General features: G+C 40.9%; 1 protein-coding gene across 4 annotated transcripts in view; it reads right to left on the bottom strand.

The window, feature by feature from the left end:
- The window catches only part of ZNF148 (zinc finger protein 148), a 117,564-nt gene extending 113,852 nt beyond the window's left edge, over positions 1-3,712 (bottom strand). For 3 of the 4 annotated variants that reach the window (XM_019652203.1, XM_019652169.1, XM_019652212.1), the window contains exon 1: positions 3,499-3,712. The gene's annotated coding sequence lies outside the window, so the exon portion shown is untranslated. Of the gene's footprint in view, positions 1-2,641; positions 3,188-3,498 lie in introns of those variants that run through there. The other variant, XM_019652175.1, reaches the window with a different exon arrangement.
- Positions 3,713-18,414: the final 14,702 nt, after the last annotated feature.

The following is an 18,414-nucleotide window of genomic DNA, read 5'->3' as shown; positions in this document are numbered from 1 at the left end:
CTCTCTCTCTCTCTCTCTCTCTCTCTCTCTCTCACATCATTTTGTCTGCAATATCCCCATAGTGCTCAGCAATTTCACACATTCCCACTATTATCACTAAAGAGTGAACACTACTTTCTATCAGTCATTCAACAGGTATTTACTAAGCACTTAAGAATCAACCTGTTATGAGTATCCCTAGACATTAAAGGACTGATCTCTAGAGCAGGTTACAATCTAGCCACCATTTGCAAAACAAAGATAATTTCTATAAGCAAAGACAACATTTAGCAGTATGTAATCTACACGAATGCTGTTTTTATTCAAAGTAAGGAAGATTCTCAAGGGGTGGGGTTACTTAAACAAGACTTCCTCAAATGGGAGGAGATCTTTCTATTCTCTCAATCACAATCACATTGACTTAGTGATGCTGCACCCCATACACAAATTCCAAAAACCAGTATTTTATGAATCATAATAGTTGAGCAGCATACCTTTTCCACCATCCGTGGCTTAAATACGCTAATTTCCTTATAACTGCCACAAATCTCGGTCTCACCACTGTAATTTAAATCTCTCTTCACACCAATTATATCCAAGTGTCCTCAGAATTCTTTACCTTTTCTACAGCCTCCCACAAAATTATCACCATCTCCATCATACCCTCTTCCTCACCACCCTCCCCCTCTTATCACATTTGCCCACCACTCCCCACAAAAAAGAAATGCATATCCATGTTAATCCATTCCTTCCTCAAACACAGAAGCCTGGAAAGGACAATTACGGATCATTTTAATCCATCCCAGATTCCCCACACTAAAACTCTCCAGCAGACTGTCAAAGAATACTGCACAGTTGACCTGTAAGTAATTCCAAGATGAACTAACATTGCCAAGCAACTCCTCCTCATCGCTAACTAGCAACCCTTATGCTGCAAAGACCATCTTTCCTACAATCTAGTTTTTTGTATATAGGTCCAAACAACAAACTTCCCTTTATCATCTCACCAAATATTTCCAAGTCTAATCTTAACGGCTTTCTCTTTAAGTGTATTACATAAAGATACAAAAACACTGAATAACTAAAATAGTAACTACCAAAGGTAGGAAAGGAGAAGCAGAAAGGATTTAATGCCAGTGATACAAATCCTTTCCATTCATTGTAAAAAGTCTTGACCTCTTCATAGTGTCATTTTGATCAAACAAGAAATAATAGTGCATTCATGATATTTGCACACCTGGAGAAAAGCATAATAAGAACTACAAAAATTAATGCTTACAAGTAGCAGACTGGCAAGTGGGACTACAACTGAAGAGGTAAAACAGGGGCTATTGCTTTTCATTATAAGCTCCCTCATATAATTTTATTTTTAAATCATGTACATGTATTATTCATAAATTTAAAAGGGAAGAAAAATAATAATGACATACTATATTTAAGTTCATAAACTTACAAAAATTAAAAAGAACTGATAATATATAGTGCAAGTTAGGGGAAGAAAAACAGACCCTCTCATACCATGATGACAATAAAAATGGGAACATCCTACTATGTGATATACTGAAGCATGCTACAGTAACATATATTGTACTGACATAAAAAGTTTTCCAGTTTTTAAAAAATAATCCTGGATTATTTCTGAGAAAAATTTTAATAAAAGCCGTCTCCACTCTAACACTTTTAAATTATCATCCTCCTTTAGAGATATTTGCTAAATGCATGATTGAATTTTTCCATCCCTCTCCCAAATTTCTTTCTACCTCATCCATTAATCCCTCCACCCTGCACTTCCATAAAAAGATTTTTCATACCACCCTCTCCTCACTTGAATTAATGTTACAATGTAATGTGTATGCAAATATTTAATAACCAATTTTCAGGTGAATAAAACTGATTCAAAAAGTGAATAAAATTTTAAGAGTATGGTCCTAGCCCAGAGTTCCTCTTGGAAATCTGGTCTGGTGTGAACTCAGCAAATCCAACAGGCCTTGGTTCATTTCCTGATATAAAAATGCTAATAAAAATAAAAAAATCCGGTCTCTTCAAGTTCCCCTAGACCTCATGGCAACCAGTCCCAGCTTTGCAACCTAAGACCAAAACAGATATTCTAGATCCTTCATTCTGCTGGCCACACTTTGTAGGCTGATGCATTTTCTTCAATATCACCTCGCCTCAATGACAGCATACATTCAGGAACTGTGAATGGCAGGTCTCCGACCAACCCCAGTTATGGAACCAGTGCAGCCAATTAAGACTAATTTGAGCTATAAATGGATCTTCCAAAGAAGGGCCACGATGCATGGAATACTCCCCCCTCTCCCAATCATTAATTATCACCCTGTGTAGTGCAACCCAAGCTGAATATGGCACCTGTTCTGGACCATTTAAGCTGGGCAGTGAAGAAGAAAACCACCAAATTAAGTAATTTCCACACCAGATTTGCCAGGATAGTGTTCATCCAGCCTCTAATAAATGATAATACTTCAAATTTGCTAAAATCTAAACTCCGTGGCCTAGAGAATACCTGTGGGCCAGGTGTTTTCTTGAGATCTGTTTCAGAGATTCACACACTCACTGGTGCGGTTCTAAAATGTCTCAGAGCAAACTGCAGACCAAGGTCTAATTTTCAGTGACCCATACCACTACCGGGACCCACACTTACCAGATGTCATGTACAGAAGAGCCCCAAACAGGTTCGGAACTAGGCCATCCTGGCCCATCTGGAATAGCTCTTTAGTCCTTGGGCCAACGTTTATAAAATTCGACTACATCTGTCTATTCTATCATGCATTCTCTTCATATTCTCTAGCATTTAGCACTCGCTCTTGCTTCAAACACCATCCTTCCTATTCACGGACACCCCTTCTTTCCCTTTCTTTAGAAAGGCTTCAGGTCTTTCCACGACAATATACCTAATATATCTGCACAATGAACACCCCCCCGGAATCCTCAAGACTCCTCCGCTGCCGCCCGCTGCATTCTTCCACCTAGCCGGTATCCTTCCCCCGGCCTCTCCTGGTGCACACTCCCACCAGCTTTCCCGCAAGGATTCCCTTTTCTCCTACCCCTGCCCTTCCCTTCTGCCAAAGAACACTGTGACTGAGGCCTGCGGTGCATAAAGCACTGCACCAGGCACGATGGACAGAAGCCTGCTGTCTCCCGAGCCTTTTCACACCCACACCGAGCACCTTCTGGCCTCCGCGTGCAAACATCCCACCTCCTTCCCTGCCTCTGACACCCCCCACCCCAGGCCTCGGAGGCCGCCTGCTCGCCTCCGCCACCCCCGTCATTCTCCTTTCTCAAACCCCCAACCCACCCTCCGCGCCCTGCTTCCTCCCGTCCCCCAGCCTGCTCCTGCATTCCCCTCGGCCTCGGCCGGTCGCCTGGCCACCCCCAGCCTCGCCACGGCTCGCTCCCCCCGGGGTCAGGCCGTTACCGCCGCGCGCTCCCCCCGCGCGCCGCCCCCTCCCCCTCCCCCGCCCTCCCCCGGGCCTGGGCCTGCCAGGCCGAGCGCTTTACCGCGGGCGGGCGCCGAGTCGCGCGGTCACCGACTGCAGACGGTGGCAGCTCCAGCCTTTCTAGGGGCCTTGAGAGGAGGGGAAGGGGGGAGGGGGGAGAACTTTTGCGGTGGCAGCTTCGGCAACAGCTCCCACCCCTGCGCCTTTCTCCTCTTCCTCCCCCTCCTCCTCCTCTTCCTCCTTCTCTTCCTCCTCCCAGAGCAGTAGAGACGCAGACATGCCGCGGCTAGAGCGTCGCCGCAGTCGCCGCCACTGCCGGCGCGGTGCATTATGGGAAGCCCCGCACACGGGAAGCGGTCCGCGGCGCCCGCCCTCCCTATCCCCGCGACTCAGCTGGGAAGACCCAGCGTGGCTTCGATTCCAGCGCCTGCGTGTCATTGGCCCGGCGTGGCCGGGGAAGCTGGCCCCGAGCTGCCGGTCCCACGGGCTGGGCCTGAAAGTGTAGCAATTTGAAAAAGATCGGAAACGTCTTTGGGGGTCCGCCGTCACCCTTAATCAGTACCTAGCGTTCTGAGAAGTGGAGAACTTAGGGGTCGTGTGCGTTTCAGGCCCGGGGGAAAAAGGAAGGGGCGGGAACATAGGTGAAAGGTTATCTACCAGAATTTCTTGGCTTTTTCGTTTCTCGTCTCTTAACCTAGCCCTCTACCACCTTTTCCGGAAGCAGCGGCCCTGTGCCCTTGAAACCAGCAAACCCCCGTTAGTGGCTGCAAACTGAGTTGCAGGGTGTAAGCACAAAACAAGATCAAGAGCTCAGGCCCTGGACCCTGTTACGCAAGGTTTTACACGATTATTTTCCGCTCACTTCACCTGGGGCCCAAACCTCGATCTATCCGGCAAGGACTTGGTAATCTATGTAAAACTAGAATTGCACAATTATGCCTCATCCTTTGGAGGCCCTTTAAGTGACCTTAGTTAGCCAAGTTGTGACCTTCGTGGTGTCAATCAATTAACATTTATTAGGCACCCTGAGGTGTTTGTGCATACTGGGTGGTTTATAACTACTCATCTTTATGTCCCCACCCTACTACAAGGTCAGCCACGTGACATAAAAAAGATGCTCTGTGAATGTTGAATGATTATGAGCATCAGAAACTTACCATGGGACAAAACACCATTAGGATTTCTTCATAATAGTCTGAAGATTTATTTAGTGTCTGCTTAAACATATTTAAATAATACATAACCTCTGAGGGGAGAGGGAAAGGAAAGGTGTTAAAATATCTGTATAACCATTTCTGGAGTTCTCCCCTTGTCTACACCCGCCTCCCACCCCTTGCCAAATGAATGTTCATTTAAATAGTGCATTTTGGCAAAATTCCAAAGTCCCAAATTCTGCACTTGTGATGGCACTGAATTAGATTAGTGTCTGCAAGGTTAATGTTCCCCCAGGCATTAACCTTAGTAAATCGTGATGCCTGTTTAGAAATAGCTGAGGCCCAGAAGTTCAGCTTAATTTAGACACAGGTAACTAAGAAGAGCAAGGATATGCCACAGCACCACATCAACTCTCCATGGGCTTTCTCCATTAAAAAACATAAATTTTAATAAGATGACAGTGCATATTCTGAATGCTAATTGCAACAAAACAGTGATACAAGCTGGAGCAAGAGACACTTATCTGGAGGACAGCCTTCTGGCAACTTCTAGCATCTGCAATGGCATCAAATTCAGATGTTAAAATAAAAAATACCTCTGACAGCAAAGAAGCCAACTCTGAATATTAGGTAATAGGAAAAGTAATAGCTCAAAAGGATTGAAGTCCTGGAGATTACACTCAATGGACTGAGCTTGACTGGTTTGCCATTAGGAATAGATCTAGTTGTTTGCTCAACACCATAACTATGAAACAATAGAGAAATAACTGTTTAACGAGCAGAATAAAGAGCACTATAGAGGTAGTGACAGCAGAAGTGATAATGGGGGAATAAACTTAAGCCTTTTGTAGGTTAACCATCTACAGATATTTCCCAGCCCTAGTTTGCCTCTCCATGCTCCTCTTGCTCACCTCCCCAAACACCAGCCTTAGGCATTCAGCCAATTTTCTTTTTCTAAATTTTATTTCTAAATAATTATAGACTCACAAGTTGCAAAAATACTAGTGCCAAGTCCCATTTACCCTTCCCCCAGCTTCCCGCAATGGTGACATAAAGTTTTATTAAGATATTAAAACCACGAAATTGACAATGGCACATTACCATTAACTAGACTACAAATTTACTTTGTTTTTGCCGTTTTTTAAAATGCTGCATTCGTGTGTGTAAATGCAATTTTATTCCATGTGTAGATTCGTGTAACCACTACAAAGATACAGAACTATTCCATCACCACAAAAGAACTTCTTCATGCTAACTTTTTGTAGTCACAAATCCACCTCCCGTCCCACCCCCATCCCCCTTCATCCCTGTCCCCTAGTAACCATTAATCTGTTTTCTATCTCTATATTTGTGTGATTTCAAGAATGTTATATAGTGCTCACTTCAGCAGCACATATACTAAAATTGGAACAATACAGAGATTAGCATGGCGCCTGTGCTAGAATGACACCCAAATTCTTGAAGCATCACAAAAAAAAAGTGTTATATAAATGGACTCATACAACATGTAACCTTTTGAGATTGATGTTTTTACCTAAACATAATGCTCTTGAGTTCCATCTAGGTTGTTGCAGGTATCAACAATGTTCATTTCTTTTTACTGCTAAGTAGTATTCCATTGGATGAATACCGTATTTGCCGGCATATAAGACGACTGGGCGTATAAGACGACCCCCTAACATTTCCACTCAAAATACAGAGTTTGTTATATACTCGCCGTATAAGACTACCCCCTCTTCCGCACACCTTCCACACACCAAATAAAAGGTAAAACAATATCAGATTTGATTTCAACATTTATATTTATATTCAAATGCTTATGACATGCAGGAAAACTGTCACAAGGCTGTATGTAATCAAACATATACATAAATCGCGATTCGCGATTTTGCGCTATCATACTGGGTGTATGGTCGGCTGTGTGCGATTTTGCGAGTGTGGTAAAATCGCATAACAGCAAAATCGCATAACAGCCGAGCATACACCCAGCAGCACTGCTGATGCCTGAACGGTATGTGGAATGAAGTGGGCGGGCATCGGGAGGCCACTATGGCACGGGGCAAGCACTATGGGCAGTCTATCTGAAGTGTACCTGGCGTATAAGACGACCCCCCACTTGGAGGCATATTTTTCAGGGCCAAAAAATCGTCATATATGCCGGCAAATACGGTATATCAGGGTTTGTTCATGCATTCCCCAGGTAAGGTACATTCTGGTTGGTTCCAATTTTTTTGCTATTACAAGTAAAACTGCTGTAAACATTTGTGTACAGTATACCTCAGAGATATTACAGGTTAGGTTCCAGACCACTGCAATAAAACAAGTCGTAATCTTTTTGCTGGTGGAAAATGCAACATTTGTGAAATGCATAAAGTGAAGCACAATAAAACAAAGTATGCCTGCACAGGCTTTTGTGTGAACTTAAGTTTTAATTTATGTGGGATAAATGCCTAAGATTATGATTAATGTATACAAGGTCTGACAATTAGGTTCACGAACTCATCCTACAACAAGTGCTACCTACCTCATTGCTGAATATCACTACGGTCACCTTCAAAGTACTCCCCTTGGGGAGCTATGCACCGATGCCAGCACCTAGTCCATCCTTCAAAGCAATTTGGGAACTTTTTCTGGAATGGCCATCAGAGCTGTCGTTGTATTACCTTTGATGTCCCGAATGTCATCAAAATGTCTTCCTTTCAATATTTCCTTTATCTTTGGGTAAAGAAATTAGTCATTGGGGGCCAGATCAGGTGAGTAGGGAGGGTGTTCCAATACATTTATTTGTTTACTGGCTAAAAACTCCCTCACAGACAGTGTTGTGTGAGCTTGTGCGTTGTCGTGATGCAAGAGCCGTGAATAGGTGGAAAGTTCAGGTTGTCTAACTTTTCCACGCAGGCTTTTCAGCACTTCCAAATAGTAAACATGGTTAACTGTTTGTCCAGTTGGTACAAATTCATAACGAATAACCCTCTGATATCAAAAAAGGTTAGCAACATCGTTGCAACAATTTCGTAAACGTAATTGTCAGACCGTGTGTGTGTGTGTGTGTGTGTGTAAAATCATGTGCAGATGATGTGTAAAGTTGTATGATATTATTTATTCTATCCTATTGTATTTCATTGAAAAAACCAGTTATAACTTTAAATTTGATTTCAGAAACCACTAAAGGAGCTTAACCAGAAGTCTGGCAAACACTGCCCCAACACAGCCTCCACAACCAGAGTGTTTTTTCTAACTCAGAAGTCTTGTCATGTTACTTCCCAACATAAAATCCTTCAGTGGCGATCTGTTGGCCTCCAGCAGTTTTTCCCATACATCCATCGTTTATGGTTGCTCATGTACCAACTGTAATATAATATATTCAATTTTTTGTCTGTAAATTGAATCACTTTTGTCACTCAGCCTCATCTTAAGCAATAATTTAAGAGAAATAATATGTTGGATATATGAGTTATATATTTTTCTAATGCATATTAAATCCATTAATTACCAAAATAAAAAATGTTGGTCTGTGTACCATCTAAAATCCTCTTGTTTAGCACCCAGCCACACTCTGGGGAAACCTGCTCTCAGGATAAAGGTCAGAAGCCTCAACATAGCCCACAAGACACTCTCAGGCTTGCTGGTGCTTTCCGCAGCAGTCCCTTTTTTTTTTTTTTTTTAACCACTTCCTGCATTCATTCATTCTGAACGAGGGCAGGTCGCTGAAGGCCCTCAACTCTCTGACTCTAGGACTCTACTACCATCTCCTTCCTCTGCCCAGAGCCTCACTAAAACCCCACTCACCCCCTTTTAGGTCTCAGCTTAAATGGGGTAATCTTGGGAAAGCTGTCCTGGCCTCGGGGCTGCGCTCCGTCGTCCCCCAGGATCCTATACTTAGAGTTGTATCTCCTTGAAGTGAAGCAGCTTCTTCACCATGTTTTACTCCAACTGAAAACTGCAAGTTCCTTTTGGGGAGGAAGAGCATTTTATTTACCAATAGTATTTCTAGTATTTAGTATAGTGCCAGAAATTCAATAACAATTTGGTAGATGAATAAAAGAGCAAATGCATGGATATCTCAAGGAAATGAATATTGGTAACACTCAGCACGTTGCCTGAAACATGCATAGGCATTCAAAAAAATACTGTTGAGTGATTGAAAGAAGTGAGGGTTGATCCTCACCCTAGTGACATTACCTTTAAAAAAAAATTGAGAGGTGATCTAAAACTCTAAGGTGCTTACTCTATGTGACATTATTCTCTCCCCTCTACCCAGGAAGAGGTCAGAAATGAGGTCAAGATGTCTACCTGTGGCCTAAGAGATTTTTGGTCCCTCGATAAACAAACCCACCATGACAGAGGACAGGGTTTGTTGGGAAAGCAACAGCACAGTGGGGCTATATATCTGTATGCTTTTCTCTTACTCAATGTAAAGTAGCTATAAAGCAAATATTAAATGTTTGTATTAACATTATGCACATGTTCCATACATTTAATGTTATTTTACTATATATCTAGATTTTGATGCCATTATCCTCCTTTTCTGAGATTCTAGAATGCAACCTGTGTGATTCTTAATACCGATAGTAACAATGTTTCTTGCAATGTGTGCCGTAGGGATGTATCATAAAGATTTTACAGTAACTAAATTGTACTCCAAGACTTTTTTTTTTTCTTTTCTCTATCAGTTCTACTATCTGGCATCTTGGGGAATGTGGTGTTTGGTATAAAATGGAGTCTCCAAATAACTGATGTTTCATCTTGTAAGCACCAAAACGGTTAAGAAACAAAAAAAGATGAGAACTTTCCCAATATACTGCACACTTCCCTGGATTTTTAAACAAAAAGCCCCAAATCTTAATGGTTCCATGCAGACGTAGGGCTCTCCCTATGGACGTCAGTTATTTGGATGTCACATCTGTCCATGCCAGAGGTCTGAGGAGCACACATGCAAACTCGGATGATATGGATCCTGAGGCTAAATGGGTGATGACTTCAACTGTGACATTGAAATGTATTTTCTTACCAACAAAACCAAACCCTAAATCAGCTGATTTCTGAGTTATCCCCTTCCCCTGTTTTTATAAGGGAAGGATGAAGCTTACGTAACTGTGTAATTTTCTTTGGGAAAGTATAAAATGATTTTATGAAATATCAATTAGCGAAAAAAAAAAAGATACAACAGCCCTTTTTTCCCCCCGACAATTATCTACTCTATCACTGATGCTATCATTTCCTTTCACTACCATGGCTATAGATCACTTTCACCTAATTTTCAGCTTGCATTGGCTCTTCAGCCTTATTTGTTCACATTTTGTTCGTAGAATATGGAGGACTATTTTGCAATCATTTCACAATGTGTGAGTGTGTTGGAAAAGGCTTGCTTCAAAGCTTACACATTTTGTACTTTTTAGGAGATAAGTGCATCTCTAAATATGAAATTCCTGCATAATATTTGATATTTGTACAGAACTTCACATGTACGTTTTTAGATGTATGAACAAGATGGAAAGTATTGTTTTGGTATCAGAATGATATGCCAGTTTATCAGCTTCATCAGTGAGGGAACCCCTGCACCTTCTCTATACTCTATGTTACCACAGTGTATTGTGCTGAAAAGATTGCATTTTTATCTGTCTCTTCCATTAGTCTAAGAGCCTCTCATGAACTTAGACCACATCCTACCCTTCTTCAAACCCCAGCACCCGTGTTCTTATGTAGCTGAATAATCTTCAGTCAAGTGTAAAATGGTTGCCTTTATGAAAAATCAATTCGTGAATGAAAAGGTAACACAGCCTCAACCCCAGCACTTCACTCTTGTGTTCTTGCCCATCTTGACCTTTCACTCCTGTCTTCCCCGGAATCCCTCTAAACCATGGTGATCTCATAGCTGATGAACTCAGTACCTCTTTTACCTCTTTTGTTGAGTCTTGCATATGGGCTTTTAGTAAATGTTTACGCTGGAGATTGGCAGGTAGGAAGATGGTAATTTTGGGGGAAGCTAACTCCTTCTTAGTGTTGATCTTCATAACTGTTTAGCATCAGGGTAGTTTTAATATTCCCTGATAAGTCCAGAATTCTGACATGCTTTTTAATTGAAATTATAAAAAGACAGTAAAAACAAGAAAGGAAAAATTCATCACTGCATTATATCATACTATCTGGCAATCAGCAAATGTATAAAATCTTTCAAAGATCTAGAATGATAAAAAAAATTTCCAGTTGACATTCTTTGTATTTTATGGAAATCCACAGCTTTAATATATATGAGCAATTAACTTGTTTTGATTCTGCTTAAACTTTGGTAAGGAAGAGGTAGGAATTTGATCACTGGTATTTGCTGAGTAGAAAATTGCAAGCATCTTTACAATAGACCAATTTCATCAGCCTTATAAATTAAATTATTCAGGCAAAGATTATGCTCAGAAATAAATTCTCTAAATAATGGTACACATTTTTTTTCCTGCAGCTTAATTGCTTAGTTTTTCCCCCAGCTCCATCTCCCTATCATATGCCCTTTTTATTTCTCATGTTAAACATTCTCTAAGATATTTTTCCACTGAAATTGGCTTTTGGTTTTTTGTACTTGTATAGTTTCTACCTTGTCCCTTGCCTCAATCCACTTGCAGGCACTGACTTTTTTTCCCTATTGAATTCTATTTTTAGGGAAATTTGGTTCAGCACTATCTTTAAGTCCTTTTTAATAGTAAGAATAACAATAACTAGACTACTACTACTAACATCTACAACACATAGAACATTTAACTGCATTCCAGACACTGTTCTAAATATTTTATGTGTATTAACATTTAATATTCTTAACAACCCTAAAAGGAAGTTACTATTATTAGCCCCATTTTCTAGGTGGGGCGCTTGACAGCACAGAGAAGTTAAGCTAGTAAGGGGCAGAGGCAGGATTTAAACTGAGGAGGGTTTAGTTGCAGCCTGTGGACTAAACCATCAGGCTAACCTTTATACCTCTATGGTGTCCTCATAATGTTGTGTTATTTTATTATTTTATTATTTTCCTTTCCCACTGATTTTTATTCACCTCGTGTTCTTGTGCATCTTGACTTTTCCCTCATGTCTTCCTTGTATACACCCAAACAACAGTTACCTCACAGATGATAAAGGTTAGTGCAACTCAGTGCCTCCCTTAGATGCCTCCAAGAGGTGGAGGGCTACTTACCTTTGTAAGCTCAATAATTTATTATCTAAATTCTACACACTAAGTAGGAGGAAGGAGGCCCTTCATTAGATTTAAAAAAAACAGCTTTATTGAAGTATAACTGATATACAAAGACCTGCACTTATTTAATGTGGACAATCTGATAACCTTGGAGATATGCAAACCCCACTGATACTATCACTACAATGAAGGCAACAGACATATCCAACACCTCCAAGAGTTCTCTCTCTCTCTCCCTGTAAGAGCACTTACCATGAGATTTGTTAAGAAAATAAATTTTGAAGTACACAATACCATATTGTTAACTGTAGGCACAGGGCATACAGCAGATCTCCAGATCTTATTCATCTTGCTTAACTGAAACTTCATATCCATTGAATAACAAGTCTCCATTTCCCCCACCCTCCATTTCCTGGCAACCACTATTGTATTCTCTGCTTCTATGAGTTTGACTATTTTAGATAGCTCATGTAAGTGGAATCAGGCAGTATTTGTCTTGCTGGACTGGCTTGTTTCACTTAGCACAATGTCCTCCAGGTCCATCCATGTTATCACAAATGGCAGGATTTCCTTCCTTTTGAAGGCTGAATAGTATTCCATTGTATGTATACGCCACATTTTCTTTATCTATTCATCTGTTGATGGCATTTATTTCCATAGCTTGGTCATTAATTTTAGACTATATCAATGATCTGGAAATACCCTTCAGATAAGAATTAGGAACTCATGGGGAGGTGTCCCAGGGAAAGATGGCCCACGGGGACAGGAAAAGCCATTTCTTCCTAGGTCCAGTAGGAATGACACCATGTGGAGGCAGGCTTCTGTGGCCCAGTCTCTGACAAGGCTATGAATTTAGAGCTTTGCAAAAGGCAGCCAAGTTTCTCCTGAAGGGAGAACCAGTCTTGGCAAATGGCTCATGCTGCAGGCAACCACATGTGTAGAGAAGAGAGTGCTTTCACATACTTCTGAGCTTGAGAGTTCCAGGATGCTTGACAGATGGTTAGTATAGAAGGTTCTGAAGACCTGGTGAAGTCTTTAGGGACAAGAGATGGCAGTGTATTCCTCTCCTCAAGAAACCCAAGGGCTAAGATTGAAGAGAGCCCATTCTAGAGCCAGAGGAGACGGAAGAGCCCCCGGGAGGCCCTGAAAATTCCACTAATTTAAGCAGTGATGCCAGGCTCTGTGGGTTAGGCCACATCAGATAAGATGGGTGGCTGTAGGCTGAATCTGTCCCTTAGACATGTTTTGTCTGACACGCTTTCCCGTTTTAAAGAAATGGAATTTGTTGCCAACATTAATACTGGGGAAAGCTCACCTAATAATTTGGATTCCTGATTTCTCTTGATTTCCTAATCTTCACATTTCCACTTGGAAATCATCAGCTGGTCATGAGTAGAGGCTATGCTCTTTAGACTGCCTTGAGCTCTCTGGCTCTTCAGAGTCCCTTTCACTGTCCATTGTCTTTACATCAGGCCTGCTTCACCTCTTCATGTTACCTGCTTGGCTTGTTGGGCAAACTTAATGCTGCATCCTGAGCAGCTCAATGTATATCAGACACACACACACACACACACACACACACACACACACACACACACAAAACATTTCTAGGCCCACTTAACAGATGTTTCCTGGAGCCATCTCAAAAATGGTGTCAAAAAAGACATAAGCTATATAAACTTACTATTTAAAGAAACTTTATAACTTACCCATGAGAGTTGTGTTTCTCTACAGTGATATGTAATAAAACCCTTCAACAAAAGGGGCCTATGAGCTTGTTTAAAAGCACAGCAAGGAAAGAGAGATAGCATTCCTCCTATCCCCTTTTTAGAAGAGAAAGAACCACAATGAGGTACCATTACATATTTATTAAAACAGCTAAAATAAAAAAGAGTGATAATACCAAGTGTTGGTGAGGATGGGGAGAAACTGTATTTAGTATACATTGTTGGTGGAAATGTAAAATGATACAGCCACTCTGGAAAATAATTTGGCAGCTTCTTAAATTAAATATGCATTTACTGTACTTAGTTTAATTACGAGATCTGACAGTTAAGTTAGTGAACTCATTGCAATGAAGTTGCTAACCTTTTTTGCTATCAGAGGGATTATTTATTATGAATTTGTACCAACTGAACACACTGTTAACCAAGTTTACTATTTGGAAGTGCTGAAAACGTTGCGTGAAAAAGTTAGACGACCTGAACTTTTCACCAACAATTCATGGCTCTTGCATCATGACAACACACAAGCTCACACAGCACTGTCTGTGAGGGAGTTTTTAGCCAGTAAACAAACAACTGTATTGGAACACTCTCCCTACTCATCTGATCTGGCCCCCCAATGACTTCTTTCTTTACCCGAAGATAAAGGAAATATTGAAAGGAAGACATTTTGATGACATTCGGGACATCAAAGGTAATACAACGACAGCTCTGATGGCCATTCCAGGAAAAAGAGTTCCAAATTGCTTTGAAGGGTGGACTAGGCACTGGTGTTGGTGCATAGCTTCTCAAGGGGAGTACTTCAAAGGTGACTGTAGTTATATTCAACAATGAGGTATGTAGCACTTTTTCTAGGATGAGTTCGTGAAGTTAATTGTCAGACCTCATATATATTCATGTATTCATGTATATGAGTCTTTACTGGATCACAATGTATAATGTTTTTCTTCCTGTAGGTCAAGGTCAAAGAAAGTTTAAAAGGCACTGGAAATATTCTAGTTAGGAGGCTGTTGCTGTACTTTGTTCATTCATTTGACCAGTATTTATTGAGCACATAGTATATGAAAGCTGTTGTTATAGACCCTGAGAATATAGTTGGTAAACAAAATAGGTAATGTGCCTGATCTCACAAGGTTTACATGTTGGTGAGGAGAAGATACAATGAGAAAATAACCAAATAAATAATAAGACAATTTTAAGAGGTGGCAAGTTTTAAAAGCAATAAATCCAAGGAAGAAATATAGACCCCACACAGGCTACTTTTTCATTGCTGTGTCCCAAGCACCGAGAAGAGGAATAGTGCTTGGAACACAGTAGCTGCTCAGTAAGTATTAGTTGAATGAATGAATGAGGGGTTTTGTTGGATTGACATAGATAGTGACAACAGAAATTAAGAGAAGTAGATGGGTTTGAGAGATATTTAAGAGACAAAATAAACAGTGCTTAGTGAGAAAAAAATGGTTTGAGAGCTCAGAGATAAGAAGAAGAGGTATGATTTTGCTAAAGCCTTTTTAAGTATATTGGGTTGTCGGAAAAGTCATGATGCATGTTTGCGACAGATGGCACTAATTCATTTTTGGAAGTACTAGAGTCATTTTCATCTATTCAGCGGTTCTCAACCTATGGGTTGCGACCCCTTTGGGGCTCAAACGACCCTTTCACAGGGGTTGCCTAAGACCATCAGAAAACAAAAAGATATTTACATTACGATTCATAACAGTAGCAAAATTACAGTTATAGAGTAGCAACAAAAATAATTTTATGGTTGGGGTCACCACATGAGGAACTGTATTAAGGGGTCACGGCATTAGGAAGGTTGAGAACCGCTGATCTATGTTATTACTATGTCATTTAACAGCTGACAGTTCAAGCTACATTCTAAAAAAAAAAATTAAGTGATTTGGTTGAGCTTTGGAGATTTTACAACAAGTTGAAGATGGAAGACCAAAATGTGCATTTTTGCCATATTACTCTTTTACATCCATAAAGGGAAGAATGAGTGTCAAGCTTGTGAAAAGTTGCATAAAGTTTACGGTGACAATGCTCTACAAGAACGTCAGTGCCAATGATGGTTCACGAAATTCCGTGCTGGTGATTTTTATCTCAATGATGCTCCTCGGTCAGGGAGGCCCACCAAGGTTGATGACGACAAAATAAAGGCTTTGATCAAGTCAAACCCACTTTACACGACACAGGAGATTGCAGAAACATTGAACATCATTATTCAGGCATTCACGACCACCTGAAGAAGCTGGGATACGTAAGCAAGCTTGATATTTGGGTTCTGCATGAACTCAAAGAAGTTCATTTGACGGCACATATAAACATCTGTGATATGCTCATTAAATGTGAGAAAAACAATCCTTTTTTGATGCAACTGATAACTGGTAATGAAAAGTGGATTGTTTACAACAATGTGGTGCACAAACAGTTTTGGTCCCGACGTGATGACTTGCCTCAAACGACATCGAAAGCAGACATTCATCAGAGGAAGGTTATGCTCGCAGTGTGGTGGGATTTTAAATGTGTCGTGTTTTTTGAGCTCCTATCTAGGAACCAAACAATCAATTCAAATGTGTACTGTCAGCAATTGGACAGTTTGAACGAATCCATCATCCAGAAACGTCAAGAGCTTATTAATTGTAAAGGAGTTGTGTTCCATTGTGACAACACGAGATCACACACAAGTTTGATCTCCTATCAAAAATTATTGGAGCTTGGATGGGATGTGTTACCATACCCACCATACTCACCTGACCTTGCGCCGTCAGACTTCCACTTGTTTCGCTCTCTTCAAACCTTTGTGCATGGTATAATGTTCAATCAGATGAGGCTGTAAATCAGCACCTTGTTCAGTTTTTTGCAAATAAAAACAGGTCCTTCTATGAACAAGGAATTATGAAGCTCACTGAAAGATGGGAAAAGGTTATCAAACAAAATGGGCAATCTATCATTGATCTTTGTTCTTTATATAAATAAATGACCTTTGAAAAACATAGACAAAATATGTCATGACTTTTCCGACAACCTAATAGTAAACAGAGTGATCATATGGTTTCTCCACCCCATACCGTCCCATGGCTCCCTGTGGTGCTCAGAGTAAAACCCACAATCCTTACAATGGCCAGTAAGGCTGTATGTTATCTGGGCTTGGGAACCTCCCTGACCTCATCGCTAATACTCTCCTGCTGGTTCTCTCTGTTCCAGCCACACTTTGCTCTTCCTCACACCCCCAGTTAAGTCGCTGGTCAAAGCATTTGAACTAGCTGCTCCCACTTCCTGAAACGCTCTTCTCCCAAATATTGATACAGCAGAGTCCTTGCTTCCTTCAAGTGTCTCTCATTCGCAAAGTGTATTCTGACAACACTGTCTAATACTACAATTCACTTTCCATGACATTCAGTGCTCTGCCTGCTTAGTTTTTCCCCAGTAACACTTATTGTTATAGATATGCAGATGATATATAGATATATAAATACAGAGAGATATATAGATTGATAGATCTCATGCCATATAATTTATTATCTTCATTGCCTCTCTCCTCACAAGAATATAAATGCTCCTTGAGCCTAGAGCACTCTTTAGATCCTCCATAAATATTTGTTGAATAAAGAAATGAAAGGTGACTCTCGGGTTTCTGGTTTGAGCAACTGGGTGGATGGTGGCTCCCTGAGGCAGAAAACACAGGAGGATGTGGGATTTGGTGGGAAATACGTTCAGTTTTGAACATGCTGAGTTTGTGTCTATGCAACCATCATCCAGGTGGGAATGACCATTAGGCAGTTGAATATATGGACCTGGCACTCAAAAGAGCTGGAGATATACATTTGAGGATCACTGGATTATAGATGGCATTTTAATGGGTAACAGTGGCAAGAAAGTACAGTAATACCTTGGTTTGCGATCATAATTCATTCTGGACACAAGCTACTCGTATTGCAAGACATCACTCGTTTACCATGTTAAAATGTATTAGAAATGTTTGCTCGTCTTGCAGAACACTCGCAAACCACGTTACTTGCAATCCAAGGTTTTACTGTATATGTAGAAAGGAAAGAAGAACCTTGAGAAACAGCAGAAGGTGAGAGGCAGCAACATCAAAAGAACCCATGAAGGACAGAGAGAAGGAGGAGATAGGGAATTAGGGAAAACCAGGAGCTGTTAAAGTCCATGGGAAAGTCATTTTAAGAAGGAAGATATATTAGCTATCTATGCTGTGTAACAGTTAACCCAAATCTTAGTGGCTTGAAACAAAGTTCATTTATTGTCTTACTCTTTCTGTGGTCCAGGAATCCATGCACAACTCAGCTGGGTTCTCTGTTTCAGTGACTCTCAGGAGGCTGCAATCAAGGCGTTAGCCAAGGCTGTGGTCTCATCTGAAGGGCTGACTGGGAAGTGATCCTCCTCCAAAGTACTGGCAAACTGTTCCAATTGTTGGCAGAATTCAGTTTTCCGAGGGCTGTTAGGATAAGGTCCTCTCAGGTCCTTCTCATGTGAATCTCTCTGTAGGACACATCACAACATGGGAGCTTGTTTCAACAGAGCAAACATGCAAAAAGACTCAGAGAAAGAGTACAAACTAGTGTGTTATAACTTAATCTTGGAAGAAACATGTCGTCCCATCTCACTTTTGTCTTATTCCATTCATTAGAAGGAAGTTACAAGGCTCAGTCCACACACAAGGGGAGGCAATTACAAAAGGGAGTGAATACCAGGAAGTGGAGATCACTGGGATCTATTTTCAAAACTGCCTCCTACAGAAGATGTGTCACCAGTGTTAAATGTCATAGAGTGATCAAGTGTCCAGGAGATTTGGCAATGAGGGGAAGCCATTTGTTATTTTAGTGAGAGCTGGCTTAAGAGACTGAGGAAGCAAAGGCCAGACTATCATGGACTGAAGAACAAGTTATATATAATGGAAGAAT

This window comes from Hipposideros armiger, unplaced genomic scaffold (genome assembly GCF_001890085.2).
Source record: "Hipposideros armiger isolate ML-2016 unplaced genomic scaffold, ASM189008v1 scaffold_8, whole genome shotgun sequence".
Lineage (NCBI taxonomy): Eukaryota > Metazoa > Chordata > Mammalia > Chiroptera > Hipposideridae > Hipposideros > Hipposideros armiger.
Note: the sequence above shows the minus strand (reverse complement) of the source record. Positions and strands in the feature narration are given on the sequence as shown.